The sequence below is a fragment of the Suncus etruscus genome, chromosome 10 (assembly GCF_024139225.1).
Source record: "Suncus etruscus isolate mSunEtr1 chromosome 10, mSunEtr1.pri.cur, whole genome shotgun sequence".
Taxonomy (NCBI): domain Eukaryota; kingdom Metazoa; phylum Chordata; class Mammalia; order Eulipotyphla; family Soricidae; genus Suncus; species Suncus etruscus.
Window position 1 is genome coordinate 90,615,718 of NC_064857.1, and position 19,386 is coordinate 90,635,103.

Below are 19,386 nucleotides of genomic sequence, written 5' to 3' on the forward strand. Positions count from 1 at the left end.
GTGATGGTGTTCTTTTTTTAGAAAGAGCGCACGAGCGAAGTGGAGCTAAGTGCCTTCTGGAGCCTCTTTTCAGCCCACTCTCAGGAGGTTCATGCAACAGGATAGCAGAGAGACACACACAGGCAGCACTCACAGTTTTTCACAGTCGGGCCCCACTGGTCAGGTGTAGTTTTCACTCGCTCGCTGGGCAGCTTCAGAATGCTGTATTTTTGGGGTTCACTTCCCAGGACTCTGAGGAGAGTCACTGGCTCGCTGGGTAGCTTCCGAATGTAGTTTCTTTGGGGTTCGCTTCCCAGGGCTCTGAGGAGAGCTTCCAGAGTTCAGGAAAGACAGAGAAGGGTAGGACAGGGCTCCCTTCCGGTGCTCAGTTTCCTCAGAAGAAGCACAGCTGGGTGGAGACTCTGCAGGTAGAGCAATCAGCACTCTGCCTGGAAACCCCCACATCCAGCCATTTCTTACTCACTCACTGGCTCGCTGGGTAGCTTCCGAATGTAGTTTCTTTGGGGTTCGCTTCCCAGGGCTCTGAGGAGAGCTTCCAGAGTTCAGGAAAGACAGAGAAGAGTAGGACAGGGCTCCCTTCAGGTGCTCAGTTTCTGGTTCGCTGGGTAGCTTCCGAATGTAGTTTCTTTGGGGTTCGCTTCCCAGGGCTCTGAGGAGAGCTTCCAGAGTTCAGGAAAGACAGAGAAGAGTAGGACAGGGCTCCCTTCTGGTGCTCAGTTCCTCAGAAGAAGCACAGCCCGGTGGAGACTCTGCAGGTAGAGCAATCAGCACTCTGCCTGGAAACCCCCACATGCAGCCATTTCTCACTCACTCACTGGCTCGCTGGGTAGCTTCCGAATGCAGTTTCTTTGGGGTTCGCTTCCCAGGGCTCTGAGGAGAGCTTCCAGAGTTCAGGAAAGACAGAGAAGGGTAGGACAGGGCTCCCTTCCGGTGCTCAGTTCCTCAGAAGAAGCACAGCCCGGTGGAGACTCTGCAGGTAGAGCAATCAGCACTCTGCCTGAAAACCCCCACATGCAGCCATTTCTCACTCACTCACTGGCTCGCTGGGTAGCTCCCGAATGTAGTTTCTTTGGGGTTCGCTTCCCAGGGCTCTGAGGAGAGCTTCCAGAGTTCAGGAATGACAGAGAAGGGTAGGACAGGGCTCCCTTCCGGTGCTCAGTTCCTCAGAAGAAGCACAGCCCGGTGGAGACTCTGCAGGTAGAGCAATCAGCACTCTGCCTGGAAACCCCCACCTGCAGCCGTTTCTCACTCACTCCAATTATTTTGACTATTAAAACTATAGTAAATATAATAACTATCAAAGTAGACAAACTAAAATTCAGATGTTATCTGTATTAAAACAAGTCCTTTTGGTGCCCAAACTCTCCTTATAATGGAAGTAGAAATAATAGCCCTTCTGTAACAATATGCTCAATAAAAACTTTCAGCAAGTTTCCATGGTAGTTTTAAGCTTTTTTATTGAGGTATAATAGATGTTCATTGAAACAAACATGTTTCTAATATATAATATTACAAAATTTTACAAAGATCTGCCTCTGTGAAACTATAAAAATTGTAGAAAATGGACACACCATTGATTACTTCCTGATGTACTTGCTAATGTGTCATTATTACTGCTTCATTTCCACATAAGGGTGACCATTCTTTACTTTTAACATGTGGCAGGGTTACTTTGATAATGCAAAGGGGTTTTTGGGTTGAAGATATTTGAGTGGTACCAGGGATTGAATTGACACCACTCCATCAGTACCTGGTATATCTCTAAAGGTACATTTTGTTCTTTTTGATATGTGTCCTAACCACAGTAATATTTACCATCTCCTTACTATTATAATTATTAATATTAATATATAGTGGGTTTTAGCTATACCTCTTATCTAATCAATCACAAATTTTCTTTTCCAGCTTGTAATTTGTGCCTTCATCCTCTTTCAAAGAAAAAAAAGATTTTTAATAGGCAAGTCACAAAATTGCTAAAAGTTGCTTTGGGTAATGCAATAATTTTTACTTAATTTAAGATTACAAAACTATTTCCCTTATTTTCATTTTAGATGCTTCATAATTTAGTTTTTAAATTTAGGACTGGGATCCCAAAGATTCCCCCATTTTTATATGTTAGAATACATAAATCCAAGATATTTTTTGTTTTTGCATTCAAATATTTAAATATACTACTATAATTTGTCACAGAAGGGGTTAGTAGCCCAGCATGCAGAGAAACCTCCTTGATAATTGGTTTTACTTTGAAAGGGTATAAGTTGCTTTTTTGCTATAAATATGTGGCTTATTCGTAACAGTAGGATGTGTACTTGGAGAAGCCAAAATCCTATTCAAAGTGTTATACAGATACAGCGTAATAACTACAACAAAATTCCAATGCCAGTTTTTAAGGAATCAGAATAAACATTACTATAATTTGTAAAAAATATTACAAACACAAATTTCTGTGATATGATTTATATTCCATAAAATTGACAACATAAATGATAGTGATTAAGATTCCTGGAGATACTGACCATCAGTTAGCATAACTTTTTGAAATTTTCATCACACCCCAAGAGAAATCATGCTATCAAGAGTAATATATTTTCATTTATTTTCCCTTAATCTTTTTAGCTCTAGGCAAGCATAGAGACTGGGAATGCAGGGAACGACATGACAGTAGAGCAAACTTGACAGGATTCCCAATCTATAATTCTTGGATTCTAGATAATTAATTACTTAGACCAATAGCAAATTAACCAACAAATGCGTAGTTAAAACTGCTAATGATCTTCTAAGAAAAAGCATGTCTTCAAAGAAAATATAGTATTTAAAATGTGTCACCAAGTAAAAAGAGAATGAGTGTAACAAAATTTGATCTAAGCAAGTGGATCAGAAGCAGCATAGGAAAATATATGAAAACTGCAAAAGCTTTAAATTTGTAAGAAAAGAAATGCAAAATTTGTCTAGAATATCAGGGGTAGGGAGCATCTTATAGAGATGATCTTGAGACTATCATAACACATTGTGCACAACACACTGTTAGTTTCCTAGTAGATTGGATATTGTAGAAGGATCTGTGAGAGATAAGAGATTCAAGAATATCTCATTTACTGAGCTGAAGAGATAGCACAGTGGTAGAGTGTTTGCTTTGCACACAGCAGACCCAGGACTGATAGTGGTTCAATTCCAGGAATCCCATATAGTCCTCAGACTCTGCCAGGAGAGATTTTTTAACTCTTTTTTATATCTTTATTTAAACACCTTGACTACAAACGTGACTGTAGTTGAGTTTTAGTCACAAAGAGAACACTCCCCTTCATAAGTGCAACATTTCCAAGACCAATTCACCCCATATCCCTCCACCCACACCTTCTGCCTGTATTCAACACAGGCATTCTACTTCTCTCAGTTATTAACATTGTCATGGTAGTTGTTAGTGTTCTAACTGCACTCACCCCTCTTTGAGGTGAGCTTCATATGAATATACCCTAGGATCACAAAAAAAAAATCCCTTCCTCACACCTATATTCATTGCAGCGCTATTTACAATAGCCAGAATCTGGAAACAACCAAGATGCTCTTCAATAGATAAATGGCTAAAGAAACTGTGGTGCATATACACAATGAAATATTATGCAATTGTCAGGAAGGATGAAGTCATGACATTTTCCTATACATGGATGGACATGGAAACTATTATCCTAAGTAAAATAAGTCAGAGGGAGAGATAGACACACAGAATAGACTCACTTAGCTATGATTTTTTTAAAAAAAATAAAAAAGACATTATTGTAATAATGCCTAGAGATGAGGCCCAAAAGGAGAGATTTTTGAGTGGAGAGCCAGGAGTAATCCCTGTGAGGTACCACCTCACACCACACAGATTGGCACACATCACAAAGAATGAGAATAAGCAGTGTTGGCGGGGATGTGGAGAGAAAGGAACTCTTATCCACTGCTGGTGGGAATGCCGTCTAGTTCAACCTTTATGGAAAGCAATATAGAGATTCCTCCAAAAACTGGAAATTGAGCTCCCATATGATCCAGCTATACCACTCCTAAGAATATACCCTAGGAACACAAAAATACAATACAAAAATCCCTTCCTTACATCTATATTAATTGCAGCACTATTTACCATAGCAGAACTCTGGAAACAAACAAGATGCTCAACAGATGAATGGCTAAAGAAACTGTGGTACATATACACAATGGACTATTATGCAGCTGTCAGGAGAGATGAAGTCATGAAATTTTTTTATACATGGATGGACATGGAATCTATTATCCTCAGTGAAAAAGTCAGAGGGAAATATATACACACAGAATAGATCACTTATCTATGATTTTTTAAAAAAATTAAAAGATATTATTCTAATAATGCCTAGAGATGAGACCCAGAAGGAGAGATTTTTGAGTGGAGAGCCAGGAGTAACCTCTGAGTACTGCCAAGTGTTACCCCCCCAAAAAAAGAATATCTCATTTTCTGAGACCATTCACTGCTGGTGGTGGGAATATTGACTGGTAAACAATATGTACAAATTGTTTCTGGAAAATAATATGAATATTGTTAGAAAGTATAGGAATTGAGATTCTGTTTGACCCAGCAAATTCACTTCTTAGAATATACTCCCAAGGGTACAAAAACAAAATAAAGAAAAGACATTTTTACCTCTATGTTTTTTGCTACACTATTCACAATAGCAAAAATCTGGAAACCGGGGGTGAGGGAGGAGGATATGGGAGGTAAGTCGGGAGCGGAGGTGGAGGGAGGACAATTCAGTGATGGGAACTCCCCTGTTTTTATGTTAATATGTACCTAAAATGTTATCATCAATGACATGTAAGCCATTATGATTAAATAAATATTATATTAAAAAGAATAAATTACTGGTCAAAGAGACAACGGTACATAGACACAATAAACTATCGCTGCCTTAATAAAATATGAAGTCATGCAATGTGCTGCCCCTTAAAGAGATCTGGAAAGTATCATGCTAAGTGAAGTTAAACAGAGATAGACTTAAACTGAATGATCTAATATGTAGGATATAAAAAAAACATAATGGTGGAATAACCAATATCCAGAGGCAGTAGAAATTAAAAACAAGAAAACTTAGTAAGATACATGCCACCTGAGGGGGCTGAGGGATAAGGAAGGGAGGAAAAAAATTATTGGTATAGGGAAGTATTGGTTTACAACTTACAACTTGGTTCTACCCAAAACAAAGATCATCCTCAGTTTCTTTATATCTCTTTGTTTACAATTTGGTATTACCCCAAACAGAGATTTTCCTGATTTAGCATGTACTAAGCAAATCTGGGCAGTACTGGCTCACGATAGGCCCTCTGTCCTTACACCCCAGGGGTGGTGTCTGGCAGGCAGCTCTCTCTCTCTCTCTCTCTCTCTCTCTCTCTCTCTCTCTCTCTCTCTCTCTCTCTCTCTCTCTCTCTCTCTCTCCCTCTTTCTCTCGGCTTGACAAGACAGATTACTACACGTCCATGCATATTTCACTCTACTTAGTTTGGATTATTTTCTGCGATGACCCTTCCAGGGGTCCTCAAATTTTTTAAACAGGGGGCTAGTTCACTGTCCCTCAGACCATTGGAGGGTCTGACTATAGTAAAAACAAAACTTATGAACGAATTCTTATGCACACTGCATATATCTTATTTTGCAATGAAGAAACAAAGCAGATACAAATACAATATGTGGCCCGCGGCCATAGTTTGAGGACCACTGCTAGACCCACTTTTCCTTTGTGAAAATATAGTTCGGGGTCATTACAAGGAAGCACTCACCAGGGGGAGGAGAATATGTGAAAAAATGTGATAAATCATTATGTATGAAAATTATCAGCAACAGTACTCTAAATCAACGTGTAAAAGCAGTGACTCATATAGAAGCAGACTGTTTGGTGAAAGGCAATGAGGGAGGAGACAATTGGTGGAAGAAAGTGAAACACTGTATGCCTGAAATCCAATAATGAATAATTTTTGAATAATAATTCATGGCTAAATTTACATAAAGAAGAAATAAAATAAAAATAAAGTGGAAAACCTTTAAGATGAATATCTGCTTTTAGTTTGCTTATAAAATAAGCAAATGGTGGTACAATTCAGTAAACTGGGTGCTCCAGAAATGTTGGTTCAAAATATCATAAATTAACTCTGATATATTGATCTTAACTTTCTCCAAGTAGAAATATAAAATATGCAAATGTATATAATTCTATTATTAGTAATAACACTGAGTTCTTTACTAGAAAGTTAAATTAATTTTTACACATGTGTGTCTACTTGAGTACATGTGTATTTGTGTGTGTATTCCATCAATACTATGGAGCATTGAGAATCAGGAACCGATTCAAGTATGATAGGTAAATGGTGCTAATAGTAAACTCAAGTTTATAACAATAATATTAAGTGGTGTTTTTTGGACTTAGGGAATTGAATGAATATTCAGATAAGGCTCTATTTGGTCAGTTGTAAAGATAGGAGTTTATGTTATGACCAAAGTAATACTGAAATAATAATAGAAAGAATGGGTAAAAAAGTCGAGATTTTCATCGTCAGAAACTAAGGTAGTGGTGGATTTTCTTTAAGAAAAATATGAAGTTCCTACTGGAACATAATAAATAGATAAAGAAATATGATATTTCTAGGTGATATAGACTTATGATCTACCTTAATCTCAACAAAAAAAGCTATCAATGTGCTTGAATTTCAGAAAATTATGCTTGTCAACAACTAAATCTCAATGCAGGAGTTTCTTCTTAGGTGTCAAGGTTAATCTCAATGGTACTCAATCCTCAGATGCCCAAGACTTTAAATAAAATAAATCTACACAATTAAGATGCTCTCCCACATTTATTAGTTTTCATATCAATTAAAGGCTTACTTCTGTAAGTGTTTTCAAGACAATGCCAATGTTGAAACTAGAAATAAAACCTTAAACAGCAAAATGCCTCTTTAGACTAAACTTTAGGCAAAATTTTCTGCTGAGGTAATTTAAATGATTAAAAATTACTATTATCAAATTGCTCTGGGCAACTCGGTCTCAATGGATACATTCTTATTTTCAGCACCATTGGCCTATCATTACTGAGATATCCAGAAAAACTTTGTAAAACAGGATGGAAAAAAAGAAACTGGAATCCTCATTTCAAGTGGAGAAATAAAAAAATGCTTCAAAATTTCATGATTATTTTATTGGGGCTTTCTTAGTTCAACAAATCAATGTGAAGAACAATTCTTGCCATGTTTTATTGTATAATCAGAGCAATTTACTTGTAATTTTAGGGACTTGTAATTGATTCTGACTTTTGTTAATATATTACAAGCTGAAAGGAAAATTATCGCTTGAACGCTGACCTCTTACTGTTAAGTTAGAAACCTCTCAAAGCTCCATGCCAGATTCCATTTATTATAATACAGAATTTTCCAGGTGAAACAAACAGCTGCTAGGCTAGCCTTTCAAGAGGCTGCCTTTGGGAATATAATATGTTTTATACATGCTATGCAGTTCTGGGGTGAGTTGTAGTTAAAATAATGTGAGTTTTGACTAAGCGATCTATTTCTAGACCTAGTTTCTCCTTAGTTAATCTAGCCCCGTCAGTCTCTACCATCCATCTGTTCTTCCTCAGGGCATAAGAAGCAGGCCAGTTGGCTGAAACTAAAAATCTTAAACATATTTTGTATTTTGTAGAGTAAACTTGTAAACTAAATTCAGGCTCTGATGTGTTTTTTTTTTTTAAACTAAACTTTTGGTTTTACTGGAATCATGTTTTCTTTCACCAATTAAGTCATTTCTCCTTGTTTTGCCTTTTAAATTTTGCTAGCTCTTGTAGGCACTAATCAAGGTCATTTAATTATTTTTTTAGCACCTCCAAACTCCAGCTCCTGATTGTTGACAGAACCAAATTTATCATTGTTCTCAAATAAAGTTATATTTCTTCCTTCTGAATTTAATACCCTCTTAAAAGTTTTATGAGGAAAGATGTAATGAACTTTAAATTTTGAATTAGAAATCAAATGGCTTTTCCTAAGCAACAGATTTGAGTAAAAATAAATCAAAATCATATTTCAAATATCAGTGAAAATACACTCGGAAAACTGTAACTAATCTTTAGACTACAAAATAAAAAATTTGTTGTGGTGCTTGGAAGAACTCAAGATGAGCATTCTTCTCATTTATTCTGATGGTCTTGGAAAAATGATAGACAACTACGCTTTTTGAAGAAAGATATGAATCATCTTCTGAAAAAACATTTGGCATTATATTCTATTATCAAACAAGATAATCTTTTAAAATATTTTTATAACCAGGAATAATCATATAGGAACCTACCACACTGGTATAAAGTAATTACGTCAAATTTAGTATAATTATTAAAAATTATTGTTATGGGGATACTTGCATGTTAATATCATATATTTTGACACTGTTGTAAACATTTTACCAGATTATTATAGAAATAAAAATTCCTGTAGTGTAACGCCAGACTAAAGGGAGTGGAATAATGGTGGGATTCTGGACACTGATAGGTAGGGTGGGATCTAATTAGGGGCCCCTAATAAGATACTCAACTCATGCATCTCCCATGCATCCATATTGTGAGACATTTACTCTTGTTCATACTTTCCCTTAAATTACGTGTAAAATTCAAACTAAAAGAACCCTCAGAACTCATATTTGACACTATTATAATTTAATCTCAGAATCAGTGTCAGCTTTTCAGAATCATTTTTTTCTGACTCCTAAATTAGGTCTCCTTCCCTCTGGATTCTTTCTCATAAAATCTTGTTTGTTTTCTAATTTTTATTACAATTGTTCATTTAATTTGGAGGTGGGGCCACTTTTGGTGGTGCTCCAGGCTGTTCCTATCTCTGGTCTCATATATCACTCTTAGTAATATAAAAGGATTATCTATCTATCTATCTATCTATCTATCTATCTATCTATCTATCTCCCATTTATCTCTCATCTCTATCTATCTATCATCTATCTATCTATCTATCTATCTATCTATCTATCTATCATCTATTTATCTATCTCTCATCTCTATTTATTTATTCTATCTATCATCTATCTAATATCTATGATCTATTTCTCATCTATATCATCTCTCTATATCTATCATCTAGCTAGCTAGCTCTATCATCTATCTATCTGTCTATCTATCTAATATCTCTCTCTATCTCTATGTATCACCTATGGGGTGTCAGAGATAGAATATGGGTTAGCCATGTTCAAAGCAAGAGCTTTATTAACTGGATTATCTTTCTAATCTATTTATGAATTTTCTAATACATGTTTAATGTATTCTATTCAATAATTGGATTACTTGCTTCCTTTAACTTCTGAACCTAGCCTCCTTCTTGCAAGTCTCCATTCAGATTTCAATCACTTCTCAATTACTGTATCTTCCATTCAGATACCTTCTGTTTTTGTCCCTGAGCTTTTCCTAGCTGCAATATTTATTGGACTCACTCATCAAAATGTTTCAACTGGGATTGCAGGGAGTGAATATCTGTGGGGAAAACTTTCATCCCATTGCATCTAAGATTATTTTTCCTCTGAGGTGAGATTTTGATTCATCCTCAGTGGACAATGTTGAATTACTAAGTTTCTAACTTACTAGGAGCTGGGTAGTGTCTAATATTAAATGCAGCCCATTTATCTCTGTCTTGACAAAAATGTTCACATGAATGCAGAAAAAGCTCCATTCTTCTTCTTAAAAGCAATTAAGAGAGGTCCCTGTATGTGTAGAAAGTTAGCTATATTGTGGAATATTTTAAGTCCTCAGAAGCTATCAAGCTGTGCATCATGTAATTTATTTGCTTTGTAACTTGGAAGTTGATCTTCACTGCCCATTTTTGTCTTTTATTTGTATATGCCTAAAAACTCATACTCAAAATTTTCCTTACCGACAAGGTCAGAGCCAGTTCTTGTTCCCCACTAATAAAAGTCTGTGGAGACCTGGGAATAGCTTCCCAAGTCAACTCTATATAGGGCGTGGTTCATTTATTGCCACCTCCCACTGAGTTCTCCTAAAAGCCTCAGAGTTATCAACACTCGTTTAAATTATAATCCACTTATTTAACTTTTCTCCAAATTTCACTGCTATCTAGATTAGGTTTACATATAGCTCTCAGAAATTGTTGTGTTCCAAGATCTTGGGAATTCAGAGCTGCTGACTTTTGAAATTAGTATTTCTTTCCAGAACCTAAGATATTTTCAAGACCCTTTCAACCTTTGAATTATGACCGACAGCAAGGGAGTAATCGATGTGCTTGGCATTAGAGGTTACTGGTCTCATGCTGTAGCCAACCTGCTCAGAATTCTGAGGAAATAAATGACCTTCTAGTGGTCTCCAGAGCAGAGCTCAGTACTTAATGGTACCTTAGTAGATCTAATGGGAAGCCATTTTAGTTTGAAGTTCAAATCCATAGCCATCACAAAAACTTATAAGGAAAAACAATTCATATGGTTACCATTTGTTTTTAAAAAAGTTTAATACATTTTTCTTATTAAGCAGAGAATTTTTAGTACGTTACTTAATCTTTGTTTAAAATTCAAAAGAATATGAAAATGTTCTTAATATGTAACAATGTTAACATTATCTCTCTGTTTTGAGGAAAATAGGGCTCTCAGAATTAAATATTTTATTCCAAATCAGACAGTTAAAAGAGAGGAGTGGTGAAGTTTACCTCAAGTAAAATTTAAGTCATAAAGTTTCACTTTTTCTACAATACTATGTAATATTACTAGTCAAAAAAAGTCAAAACAGAGACAATTGTAACGGAAAGGGGCTTCTGGAAGCACAAAGAAAGACGCTATTCTAGATGCCATCCTAGGTTCAGTGCAAAGACCAAGACCACCAACCACAGAAGATGGATTAAAATGGCACTGAGGTAACAGAACCTCTAGATGCACAAAGACTGACTTCACCATAAGTCCCACCTCAGGATCTGTACAGATACTGAGACCTCTAAACACAGAGCTCTGATTGAATCACCCTGGACAGAGCAGAAGTCTTCCACACACCAAAAAAAAACAAAAAAACAAAAACAAAACAAAAAAAACACCACCGGGAGAGTAATGATCCTGAGCAAAGAGCTGATCCAATGACACTATACTCCAAGGACGGAGAAACCCCATATCGCATAGGGCAAGTGAAATCCTTTTCGAATGACCCCAATATTTACTGTGCTAGGGCAGGAGGGAAAAAAAACAAAAATACAAAAAAACACAAAACCTTGGATATTTTATATATATATATATAAATAAATATATATAATAAATAAAGGTAAGATATATATATCTTACCTTTATTTATTATCGTTATTATTATTTTTATTTACCTAGCTATTTTGGTCGATTTCTCTGTTTGGATGTGATTATTGAAATTGTTGTCCCCAATTATTCTTTTTTTTTTCTCTCTTCCTTTCTCTTCTTTCGTTTTGTGCTACGCCATGTTTCTTATTTCAAGACCACGGCGTGTTTTTTTGTGTGTGTGTGTTTGTTTTTTATTTTATTTTATTTTATTTTAATTTTTTTTATTTTATTTATTTTTTTATTATTTTTTTTAATCTGTTTTTTTGTGGTGCCTATCGATATAACCGGAGTCCTCACTGGATATTTGACACTTCTTTTGGTACTGGTGGAGTGTTTCACCTTCTTGTTCTCATTCACTTCCCAAATCGATGATGAGAACCTCTAGGAGGATTCTGCCCATTTTCGGGGTATTAGACCCTTACCCCAGTTTATTTACTTTCTCTTTTTCAGGCAAAACCACGCAACTTGAACTAGCTAGCCCTGCCCCCACTTACAGGGGGAAATAAGGGAGGCATCAAGACCAAACTGATGCAAGACTACTAAGTAGTAGGTTAGATACAGAGGGGACCACATATTCTAGCCGCCCTGAGGGTGAGGGAAGAGGAAATGGGAGGTAGGACAAAAACGGAGGGGTAGGGAGGACAATTTGGGGATGGGAAGCCCCCCTGATTTTATGTAAATATGTACCTAAAATATTATTGTCAACAATATGTAAGCCACTATGATCAAAATAAAAATTATATTAAAAAAAAAGTCAAAACAAGCAACCAAAATTTTTTCTTTTTTGCATCATCAACAATAATCCCTGAGTAGAGAATTAGGAGTGATTTCTGAGTAACAAAGGCTGTGTGGGCCTTGTACATACTCGTTGACCTAGGATGGACCATGGTTCCTTCCCCCCCCCCTCCCCCCGGTCTCATCTGATCCCACAAGCCAGCAGCAATTTCTGAGTTCAGAGCCAGGAATATCCCCTGAGCATCACTGGGTGTGACCCAGAAAACAAAACAAAACAAACAAAACCAACAACAACAAAACCCACAAAAACCACCTTGGAATTGAATGTTTTGCTTTCATTTTTATGAAAAACAATAAATTGATAAGTTAAATAATTCAGAAGTTTACTGAAATCAATATCAGTACCACATGAACTAAAATTCTAAACTTAGTCTGAATTTTCTGATTTAATCTGCTTCAGTTATATGGTAAGGAATATAGATAATGGGTAAAAAAGTGAAAGATATAAACTAATTCAAATATGATTACTTGGATATATTATATTGTTAAGTAGTACTTAACAATACGACATTGTGGGGCCTGATAGATAAGATAGAGGGTAAAATCAGACCCTGGTAAAATATTGCCACTACATATGGTCCTCAAAGGCCCACCAGGAATAAACCCTGACTGCAGACTCAGGAGAAAACTATGAGCTTTACCAGGTGTGAGAATTACCAAAGCAAAACTAACAAAATAAATGTTTGGGGAAAAGGGACTCTCATTCACTGCAGGTGAAGATATGAACTGATCCAACCTTTTAGGAAATTAATATGAATATTCATTAAAAAGTAGAAGTTGAGATTCCATGTAATCCATCAACACCAGTCCTAGAAATATGCCGTAAGATCCAAAAAACACAATTCAGAAAAGTCCTCTTCATTCTTCTGTTCATTGGAGCACTATTCACAATATCCAGAATCTGGAAACAATCCAAGTGCCTGAGAACAAACTAGTGGCTAAAGAAACTGTGTTACATTTACACAATGGCTACTATGCAGTTTTTAGGAAAAATGAAATTATAAAATGTGCTTATGCATGGATGGATATGGAGAGGAGTATGCTCAGCAAAATTAGAGAGAGGAAGAGACATATAGTAATTGCATCTATTTGTTGGATTTATAAAAGATAGTATGGTAATAATACCCAGAGAAAATAGACACATGTCCAGGAGGATTGGTCCATGGTAGGAAGTTTGCTACAAATATCTGGGAGTACAGTTAGGGCAGACAAGGACCACTATAACAATGGCAGTTGGAAATGACCACTCTAAACAAGAAATATGTGCTGAAAGGAAATAACCTAATATGCCTGATATCCTTTTAGAGTGGAGAGTGAGAGAAAGAAAGAGATAGATAGATAAAGAAGAAAAATATTTGACTGAGAGGCAGAAAGGGGGACAAGAGGGAGAAACTGGGAACACTAGGGCATTGGTAGTGGAAAAAGTGCACTGGTGAATGTACTGTACATTGTATGACTACAATTCTATCATAAACAACTTTGTAACTGTGGAAATAAACCCAAGTGTATTGTGGAGGGCTAACATAAGTAATCCTGAGTGAGCAGCTAATGAAGAGGACTCTCTTCTGTTGAGGGTGACTTGTCAGCACCTCTGGGAGATCTTCTTGAACTTTTCTTGCAGTTGTCATTCTCAGCTATCTGCATCCATTTCCAAGATGCTTTTTTTAAACCTTTAATTTAGCTGCTGGGTATTCAACATACAGTTTTATGTATTCCAACTTTTTTCTGTCCCTCCCAAGGACCAAACAGGTCAGGATCAAGAGGAATTCAAACTTCCTCTGACAACCACAGGCCCAGGCTGGTCTTAGAGTGCACTCCTATAACAGTTGGAATTTCAGAATGATCTCAGCAAGATGCAGTAAAATTATTTGCCCACAAATATTAGTGGACTTTTGTACTGTTTTCTAAATTCCCAAGACTCATTTAGTCCCTGTCCTAGCCCACAATAGTTTTTTCATGAAGAAGTCATGTACCTTTGCATCTTTGAACTGTAGAACATGAACATACACTGGAAGATCTCCTTTTAGCCATGTTAGCCAAAACTTAAAGAAGGAAATGTGACAATCATGTGTCCTTTCAATCTCATTTTAGAACAGTGTATGACTACCCTGTCCACTAGTCAGACAGATGAAAGAAAAATAGTACATTTTACTTGCAAATTAATAGTCATTAAGCCTCAAACATGAATAAGTTTTTGGTGGGCTTATAAGTTATATCAATTGCAAATTATTTTGGACCATTAGATATTCAAATTGTTTGGTAGAAAATATTATGATTTGCGTGATTAATATTTTTCTATCCTACATGATACTATAATATTTTATCTAACATTGATAACTTATGACATTTGTTTCACTGTATAACATATGTTATATGGACAGTAGACATATTTATAGGTAGATAGACAGAAGAATGAATGATTGATTCATAAGTATTCAAAAAACTGACATACAATAATTATCTGTGAGAAAGCAAAGTTTTTGAAAATTATTTTTGGGTTACTTTGAAATTCCAGAAGCTTTGATATTATAAAGTATCACTTGATTTCTCCTTCTTTTGAAAGAGGTAATAAGAGGGGCCGGAGCCATAGCACAGCAGTAGGGTATTTATCTTGCATGCAACTGTCCAGGACTGACCATATGGTTCCCTAAGCCAGGAGTAACCCCTGAGCATCACCAGGTGTGCCCTCCCCCCCAAAAAAAAAAGATTAAAAAAAAGAGAGAGGTAATAAGAACTCAGCAAAAAATAGAATTATTTCACAAAATATAATCCTGGCTCTGGTCTCTTATCATATTCATGAAATGGATAAAAAGATCCCACGAATAGGACATTGAAATTTGGCGTATGGAGGGTTGTCTGCCACTTATGCTTGACTTCCTGATACACTTCAGTCATTAAGACTCAAAAAGTCACTTGCCAACATATTTTTACTACTATTAAAATAAAAGAACAAATTGAAAGGACAAAAGCAAACATGACTGCCTCTGACCTTTAGGAAACCAAGTTTTCACATTTGCAACAACTTTTTATTTAATTCCTTTTTTTTTTTTTTGCTCTCAATGTGGACTTACTTGGTGGTATTCTTTGACCCTTATGTTTTCATAGTGTTCATGACTAGAAATTTATAAGGGGTCAGTATGAATTGGTCTCGCCTCCTTGAACTGTGAAACTGAGAATGTTTCTGAAAGACAAGTTCTGAGCAAGGGTATTAAAGAAAATGACCTCATCTCAAATTCTGTCTTCTTATAAAGGCAGCATCATTTTGCTTAAGGTACACTCAAAGAAAATGAGATTTTCTATGAAAACCCCATTTTTAAACTAGTTTCCTGAAATTGTTCTTAAATGATTAAATAGGAACTCATTATCTGATTAGAATTAATAAAAGTTTCTCTACAGTTTACAACCCATCACGATGTTTTAATAATAATTGTGGAGAATTCCAGAAACATACATTTTTTAATAATATCTGCATATGACTTAAAAACTTGAAGGCAAAAATATACCCAAGGTATTTCAGAAATATTTTCAATGATCTACTAAATGGAACTTAGAAGAACTTTTGGATTGTAATTACTTTTTTCACTAAGTTCACTTTATGTTAGTCAAAACTTTACATATTGTAGGACAGAGACATAGTACACATGTTAAGAAAGGTTTGTTTTGGATCAACTCTGGTTCAATTCCCAGTACTGCAAATCTTCCACAAATACCATTAAGTAGACACCTCTTAGCACAGAGCCAGAAGTAAACTGAGCAGAGCTGTGTGCATTCCCCTCAACAACAACAAAAATAACACAAAAACAATGAAAACCAATGATGTTGGTTTAGGCAAATCTATAGTGAGTGTGACACTTACTGACAAGCTGGTACCTAAGATAATGTCAATCAACAAGTGGTGTGTGTGTGTGTGTGTGTGTGTGTGTGTGTGTGTGTGGTGTGAGCTCTCATGAAACATTCAGGGAGTCTTAGGAATACTTTCACTGATAGTCAGACAATCTGACTGAGTAGTTCAATACTCAGACAAGTGACAGTACAGAGTTTAGGAATCTAGATGGTCAACAGTGATTAAAAGCACCACTTCCATATCTAGTGGTGTTTAGAGGTCAATATGGTACCAGGGATACAGTTTGGGATCCAGGATGTGCAAGAATGTGGCCCTGGCCTCTAAGCTGCCTTCTTGGAACCCAAATATTAGATTATTTTTTAAAAAGTAGAAAATAAAGTTAATTAAAAATATTAGGCTCCCAAGTTGATTGACTATTCTTATAGTGCATTATGTTCTAGGTAACTACTAAATATAAAAATGGGCTTTCATTTTACAAGTTTATGTTTAGTCCTTAAAACCTTTGAAATGCTTAAAATGCAAGTTGCAAAATTCAAGTCTAAAAGAGAATTTACTGTGCCAGAATTGACAGAGGGCAGCAGAAAACTTACAAGCTGTCCTCTAGTTGATTCAAAAAAGTAATTAATTGCAGCTGCTGTTTTGCAGCAAGCTGGGGAAATGTCACCAAATACAGAAAACTTCCAAAAAAGAATGACAAGGCCTTCCTGTAATTTTCCCAGCCTAAACAGAAATGAGATGAATGCATTGTGACTGCCGTAGGTAATGAGACTTTGTAAGATTATTATAAATAGGGTGCATAATTAGTGTTCTACAGTTCAGTAAGCATTTTGTGTTGTTTTGTGAATTTGGAGTAAGCCCCAAATAGCTTACAAAACATTCAGTCGCTTTAAACCAGGAGAACATCTTGGCTACAGACACTGCTTCCAAAACAAAGACTGTCAATTACTGGGGAAGATGAATTTAGAAAAGAATCAAAATATTAACTACAAGAAGAATTAACAGCAATCAAGTGACTAGCATGTATTGGCAATGTACTATTCACTCTACAGACATTACAAGTAATAACTAATTTAATAGGTAAAAAAACTATTGCTATTCTCTTTCATAAATGATAAACTGAAGTCTGTAGAGTAAACTTAACCAATATTGATAAACAATTGCCTTGAACCCAAGTTTGCTCTGTTAAAATTCTTGAACCATTTTACTTTCCAAACATTCTGCAAGAGATAGAATTTTTTATCTTCTTTTGGGGTTACACCCAGTGATGATCAGGGATTACTTTTACCTCTGTAATCTGGGATCACTTTTGGTAAGTTTGGAGGATCTCATGGGATACTGGGAATCAAACATGAGTTTCCACTGTACTAAGACTCTAGCCCCTGCAATGCACAGAAATTTAACCTGTGAGTTTTCTTCTTGGACTTTCCTATGAAGTGATGTTTGCTATGTATACTATTGATAAATGTTTCAAAAGAGCAAAGAAATTCACTATAGAAAAATCAGTAACTACATAGAGGGAAAACATGTTGAAAGTGCTAATGAATAAATTAGGCACCATCCCTCATTGTTCACTTGTATGTGAGTATATGAACTTATAAATAGCCAAGGTTTTTCTTTATTAATTTTGAGTAAGTATTTGAAAGTATAAGGACTAAATGGAATAGAACTATATCTCAGTTAAAATGAAAGGGAGATTTTATCAGTTAGAATATCATTAAAGAGGAAGGAGTCAGTATACCTCTTTATATAGAGAGCTAACATAACACAACTCTCAAATCTATCTTGGCTAAAGATATTCTGAAATCTGTCATGATCTGGGGCCAGAGTTCTAAAATATGTGCACATTCTTGCATGTAGGAATAATGGATACAGTCCTCTGCACTGTATGTTCCCTCAAGCATGGTTTGGAACAACAACCCTGGGCACAGAACTAGTAGCCCCTGATCATTTTCAGGTATGGCTCAAACACAAACAAAACTACGTTATGTATAGGGTCTGTACAATTGAAGATCTTTGGAAAAAGAAATGCAGGTGGAAAGAGTAGAACAGTTTCAGAAGATCACCAAAAGTGATCTTCCTTGATACATTTGTTGACAAACTGGTTTAAGAAAGAAACTCAAGTCACAATCCCTTAATAGAAGATTTTTATTATCGGTGGGTGCAGGAGGTCGCCGACTAGGGTGGGTGGAAAGCGGCCATTCTAGGGAACCTTGAGCTCCCGGAACAGGCCAGAGTGCGTGCAGGAGGTCACCGACTAGGGTGGGTGGAAAGTGGCCATTCAAGGGAGCAGGGACAGGCCAGAGAGTGAACCTGTACTGTATGGCTTGAAGGGAGTGGTGATTGGTCAGGCTGGACTGAGGACAAGGGAAGGTCCAAAACTCAGTGACATCACCCAACATACTCACGTAGAGCCACATCATGAGAAGAGACCCAGCCCCACACCACAGGTGGCAAAAGCGGGCTGAAACCTGAAGGCACTGCACTCCAAGCCAAGCCAATAAATGCAAAGAAAGATGGGTAAACCAAGAAAAACATTAACAACAGGGGAGATGGAGAGAAATCAGAACAAGTTCCCAAGTCCACCAAAACACGCAGACACAAGAGAGAAAGACCTAAAAGCAGCCATGAGAATAGAATTCCAAGCCATGCTAGAAGAAATAAAAGACACACTGGCCAGAGAATACAATAAATCAATAGATGAACAAACGAACCAATATCAACAAGAACTCCTACAAAATATGAAAGACTCCACACAAACAGAATTAAATGAAATATGTAAAACCGTAGAAAGCCAGAAGAGAAGAATCACAGAGCTCGAGAATCACATAGAACAACTCAAAGATAAACTGTAATCAAAAGACAACAAGAAGCCAAGAAAGAAATAGAAGGAAAAGCACCGGAAGTAAAAGTCCAGTATTTAATGAACAAAGACAAAAGAAACAATCTAAGAATTTTAGTTATACCAGAAGGGGAGGAAACATGGAAAGGGGGAGAACAATTAGTCAGGGATATAATAGCAGAAAATTTTCCCACCCTCTGGAAAGACACATCTGAGCAAATCCAGGAGGTTAAAAGAGTCCCCAACAAAATAGACCCTAACAAACCAACTCCAAGACACATAGTAATTCAAATAGTAAGAAACAAAGAGTAAGGCGACCTACTTAAACCAATAAAGGAGAAAAAAACCCTCACATACAAAGGAAGGAACATTAGAATCAAACCAGATCTCCCATATAAAATACTTCAAGCAAGAAGACAGTAAAATGACATTTTTAAACAACTGAATGAAAGAAATTTTCAACCTAGAGTCCACTATCCAGCGAAACTCTCATTCATATGGGAGGGAAGACTAAAATCATTCTCAAACAAAAATGAACTTGCACTATTTGCGCAAACAAAACCGACCCTAAATGACCTACTC